The sequence below is a fragment of the Onychomys torridus genome, unplaced genomic scaffold (assembly GCF_903995425.1).
Source record: "Onychomys torridus unplaced genomic scaffold, mOncTor1.1, whole genome shotgun sequence".
Lineage (NCBI taxonomy): Eukaryota > Metazoa > Chordata > Mammalia > Rodentia > Cricetidae > Onychomys > Onychomys torridus.
The window spans coordinates 1,348,689-1,354,955 of NW_023413825.1; positions in this window are offsets into that span (position 1 = coordinate 1,348,689).

Below are 6,267 nucleotides of genomic sequence, written 5' to 3' on the forward strand. Positions count from 1 at the left end.
GGGTCCTGTATAACCTTTGTAAATGATTCAGTTTTCTTTCCTGGTTCCTCAACTCTGTCCCATGCATTCAAAGCTGCTATTTGACATAGAATTAGGGTTTGGACCATATAAACATTGTGTTTATGCTGCAGCATAATGGCCTTCTCCAACAAACTGATACAGGAAGGTGTGTATACCTTTATCCCTACATTGTTTTGCTATGTTTTTAGCTTCCTCTTTGAGCCACATTTGCCACTGGAGCTGTTGTCCAGGTTCTAGAATAGCCTGTGCCAGCTCCCACTGGTCCTGTGGTATAATCCTATTATAAGTTGACCAGGAGTTTAACATTTGCTTTACATATGGGGAATGCATGCCATAAGATATTATTGCCTCCTTAAACCTTCGTAAGTCTAACATTTCAACTGGACTACAAATATTTTGTGTATTCACTTGACCAGGTAGCTGCTGTATGGTTACCAGATAAATTAAGGGTGATTGTGTGAAAACAAGCTTTCTTTCTGTGACCTTATAATCCAATCCTGAAACAACTTCACTGTTAATTTCTCCTATATGAATCTGAATTTCTCTATAATTCATTTTAACAGGTTTTTCTAAAATTTTTATCCTGGCACTTAAATTGACTATCTTTTTAAATAGTAAAATAAGGATAAGAAGAGTAATAATGTGCATAATTCGATCAACATTAATCTTCTCATATAGTTGTTCCATTGTCAGATTGCCTATAATTTCAAACAAAGCCCAATTTTCTTCCAATGTACACATAAAACCCATTTTTTTAATGTGGAAAAAAATCTGTTTTAAATAGTTTCCTTTAAAATATCTGATATCATTGACTTACCAAGTCTGTGTAGAACAGTAGAAATCCGAGAGAATTTCAAAACAGCTACCTAGTATCTGAAGTGGGAATCCAGAGATAGAAAGAGAGAGAGAGAGACAGAGAGACAGAGAGACAGAGAGAGACAGAGACAGAGACAGAAACAGAGAGAGAGAGGGAGAGGGAGAGAGAAGCCATGATATGGCTAAAAGCTTGAATCCAAACATGTTCCTGCTTGAGCCGAGTCAAGCCTGAGCTCTGGCTTCTTTAAGTTCTGACCATGCTCGTTGGTGTTACAGCCAAAAACAGCCTATCTGCAGTTTCATGTAGCTACTGCAATTAGAGGTAGCTCCCGCAGGCCTGAGTTGTTTGTAGCACTGGCTTTTTAAGCAAGTAACTCTTAGCTGTAACTGCTTCTAGCTAAGGTCGGTCCGGCCTGAGTCCTAAGCTGAGCTGGGCCCGAGCTAGGGAGCGGGGCCTGCCCAGGCAGGAAGCCAGACCCACTGCCAAGCCAACTGGTTTTTTAATGAATTCTTGCCACGTTGGGTGCCAAATGTAGATGTAACCATCTTATTAAATTAGAAACACAGAGCCAAATACAGAGTTAATAGCCAAGAGTCAGAGCAATAGCTGAGAGCTGAAAACCTTACCCTTCACTGCTGCTGCTGCTGTCTTTCCTCTCTGCAAGATGCCTACTTCCTGTGTCCTGTCTTTTTTATAGACTTTCTGTTCTGCCTTCTCATTGATTGTAAACCCAACCACATGACCTCCTCATCACTGCCTGTCTGTACAGACCTCCAGGTCTTCTATGGTTGGTATTGAGATTAAAGGCGTGTGTTGCCATGCTGGCTGTATCCTTGAACACACAGAGATCCTGCCTAGCTCTGCCTCCCAAGTGCTGAGATTAAGGGCATGCAACCACCACTGCCCAAATTCTGCTATGGCTTGCTCTGACCCCAAGGCAACTTTATTAACATACAAATAAAATCACATTTCAGTACAAATAAAATATGACCATATGTGACCATCTGAATGACATTTTCAAACAGTAGAGACCCATTAGTGTACATTGTCTCTCTGCTACCGTGTGCAGGCCCCAGCACACTATGATTGGTGGTTATTATAACTGTGCCAGTTGATAGCTGTTAGCCAGAGTTTTCACTTTGTATCAGTAAAAGTCTTCAATATTCTTGAGTAGATTAAGATGGAATAGAACACTTTCCTCTTCAGCAGCAACAGTGATTCCATAGTGAGTTGAGCAGTATAGGGAAGGTACTAAAAGGTTGTAGGTGAGGCTAGAAGCTAGAGAGAAGACTTTGTGGTTAAAGGCACTGGCTGCTCTTTCAGAGGACTTGGGTTCAATTCCCAGCACATACATGGCTCTTCAACACTGCCTGTATCTACAGTTCTAGGGGATCCAACAACTCTTCAGGACTCTGCAGGCACTGCATGCATGTATGTGGTACTCAGACACACATGCAGATAAAACTCCCTTAAATATAAATAAATCTCTAAACAATCTTTTGAAAAATTAATTAAAATAAGTCTGGAAGGGAAGGAAAGGGAATCTTGGGCCCTTTTCATATGGTGGAAAGTTGGGCCATGTGTCCTAAGCAGTTATGTTCATCCTCCATACTCCATATGTGTTTGACAAAGTTCCAGTCCACCTCAGACTTCATGTTCTAGATGCTGGTCTGCCTTCCAGTAACTAGAGCTTTAAAGGAACAGAATTTAGCTTCTTTTGTGGGAAGATCAAGATACTGGAAAGGCTCAGACACTTGTGGATGAATGAAGGAGTGACAGACTGGATGAGTGAATGAGTATATCAGAGCATGGCCTTTTGAGGGAGTATCATATTGGTAGATAACAAAATGGGGTAATACCCCAGTCCTTTTATATCTGTGAGAGAGAGAGCAAATATCTATGTGTATTATTTACACAGGCATACATTAGTGGGGTGGGGAGATGATACTGTCAAGGGAGATGATGAGGTTGGCACTCTCCCTTCACCATGTGGGACCTAGGGATTGACTCAGTAACACTACCTTGGTGCAAGTACCTTTTCTCACTGAGCGATCCAGTTCCCCACCCTGGTTTGGTTTTCAACTGAACAGCCACCCTGTCACAGTTGGGAATATCAGTCTTCAGGATATAACGGCCAATGGTGATGACTCAGGGTAGGCTTTTCCCTTCCCCTTCCTGTGTCCTGTTCACTGAGAACTTTCTGCTGATGAGCCTCTGTCCCCCTCTGTCCAACACAAGCACCAATACACGCACAAACCCTGAGTCCCCACTCAAGCTCTTATCTTAGGAAAGAGATTCCAGCCATTCTCTGAGTTCTTGTCCACTGTCAAGTCATGGCCATGCACCTTTGTTGAGACACAGATCTGAACCTTTAGGGCAGATTCCCACAGCCTTAGTCAGACTACATCGCCTGAAGCTCATTCTAGGACAAAGAGTATAGGAGCTGTCTGTGCTGTGGCTCAAGTAGTCTCAGTTTACAGTACCTGGCTCCTCCATGTTCTTTATAACTTCCACTATGATGAACTTAACACATGGTGCGAATCTTCCCTCTGCCCCTATAAGTTTGTAGAAGACCAGATCACTCCTTTGTGTCAGGAATCTGGAGAAGACTGTTCACTGCTGTTGTCCAGAACTGGAGAGTGCTCTCAGAAGAGACTTCCTGACCGCCATTCATGGTCACTCTCATGGCAGCTGTTTTGCATTATCTCGCTCTCCCTAGCTCAGTCTTATTCCCACTCTTTTTCAAGCGCTTTTAAAAAGTAGTTTTTTATTTTATTTATTCTTTGTTCTATGTGTCTTTCACATAAGGCATCTTGATCTCCGTCACCTCCCTGTACCTTCTAATCTGTCCTCTACCCTTCCAACCTCCCTCCTAATATCAAAGAAAATAAAATTTAAGAGAAAATAAAAAAGAGATCAAACAAAAAGAAAAGAAATAGAAATTTCTTATGGAAGCAGTAGTATAACAGGAGTCGCACAGTATATCCTTTTGTTTATATATATATATATATATATATATATATATCTTTACTTGTAAGTGTTCCTTGCAACGAGTCATTGGTCTGGTTCAAGGCCTCTGGTTTCTGCTACACCATTGATACTGGGAATTCATTGGAGTTCTTCTTGGTTATCTGGTTCTTGACCTGTGTCATGGCGATCCTGCAGCTTTGGATCTGCATGATGGACCCTTCACATGCTCCAGCAGATCGTACATGGTGTGAATGTTGGCATGGGCCAACTCATAACCCTGGTTCTATTCCTGGGTAGTTGTAGGGTTGGTTAGCCAACTAGTTCACTCCTATCCTCACCACCAGAGTGGGCTCTCTGGCATTGCCCTATCTAATTGACCCTATCCAGCAATGAGCAAGGGGTGGGTCCAGTTCTCCTGCTTTCATGCCTTCAGGGTGGGCTCACCTGTGCCTATACCATGAGGGCCAGCTCTATGGTATTGCCCTGGGGACATGCAGGTGCCAATCTCCCAGGTGCTGCAGCTGCTGGGGTGCTAGATAGCTCTCCTGCTCACATGACCTCAGGCCCAGCTCTTTCAGCCACGACAGGCACCAAGTGTTACAACTCTCCCCAGAACTTGCCACCATGGCAGATGAAGGGCAGGGAAAAATCTCCCGATCTCATGTCCTCAGGGTCAGCTCACCCACACCCCTATCAACAAGGTCAGCTCTACTGTGATGCCCAGATGAGGTGTAGGGCCCAGTTTCCCAAGTGCTGCAGCTGATAAAGGGGAGATCCAGTTCCCTAACCCACCACAGGTGGCAGGTGGAAGTGTTGAAGAGGAAGGCATCTTTCCTTGACCATAACCACCACACTACAGACTAGGGGGCAGAAACAGCTACCCTACTCTCATACCCTAAAGGTCGGCTCTCCTGCAACCCTGTCTACAGGGTCAGCTCTATTGAAAGAAATTTTTAAGAATTTTCTACATGCTTATTTTATTTATATCATCTCCCCACTATCTCCTCCCATGCCTCTCAACTTCATAACTTCTTTAATTATTACTATTACATATATGTTTATACATAAATTAATAAATGTGTAAATACCATTTGCTGAGCTCATTTAGTGTTGCTCATCTGTATATCTGTTTATGTCTGACCATTTGGGATTACATGACCTACTGGGGGCTCATCCCTAGAGAATAGTGATTCTCTCTCTCAGCACTCATTAATTGCCTGTAACTCTTCACTTGTGGGTAGAGCCCCATGAGACTTCCCCATCCATGCTGCCATGTCAATTTCAGTTCTGTTTAGGCAGCCATGTGGTTGACATTTCTTGAATGCAACTTCCCTGTCATATTTAGTAGACACACTCCCACATGAGATGTCATGGTCCTCTGGCTCTTACAGTCTTTCTACCTCCTCCTCTGAGATATTCCCTGCACCTCAAACAAAGGGATTGTGTTATATATAAAACAGTTCAGGCTAGGCACCCTGTTGTGTTTCATTGTTCGCTGCATGTGGACAAGTTTTGAGTTTCAGTGGTGGCCTCCATCAGTGCAAAAGGAAGCTTCTTAGAGGATGCTGAAAGAAACACTTGTCTGTGGGTTTATTCACCATAGGGGGATTATATCCTGAGTCTCAGGTCCAGATGTCAATGCTACCATGTTCTAGCCCTCCACTGGGCTGGAGTTGATGCTTGCTTATGGTTCTGTGTATCAGTACTGTGCAGACAACAGAGAGGAAATTGCCCTGTATGGGGCATCTGACCCTTGCAAGGGCCTGTTTCCATGAGTGTTTGTCACTAAGTTCCCTGATAACCAGAATCAGAAGAAAATAAGTTTAAAAATGAGTCATACTCAAATGAAATATCTGAGGTTTCAGAGATAGTGGGGCCTCCTGTGCAGTGTGGAACAAACATAGAATTTTTCATGTGTGAGCTGAGCTACAGAGCTTGATGATAGACAGATGATACTGCCTTATAGGATGAAGTTCTGTGTTCTTCCAGATGCACTGAACTCTTCTACTCAACATGGGCCAAAGCCCTCAAAGGCTTTGCTGTCTAACGCAATACTACTAAAAGTTAATGATGAGAGTTCTATTGCACTTCCTCAGAGCATGTCCTAAGGACTTGACATGTGAACAGAAACCTCACCCAGGAAACTAGAAGCAGGTCTGGCTTTCAGCTCAGTGGTCCAGCTGGAACACAACCTTACCCAGGCTGCACAGATGTTTCATGATGACTGGCATGAGCCATTGGCTTAGAAGGATGAAGCATAAATCTATAAATGATTTAGGAATGTGAATGGGCAGTGCAGGCTTTGCAACAGAGCCACCTTTGACCTTGGGTGTTAACATCCCTTTGCTCACACACATGGACCATGTAGACAGCTGTCTTGAGGTTTAATAGGTGGATACTGATTATCTGACCTATAGAAACTAGAAACAAGGCTGGGCAGTGGTGGTGCACACCTGTAA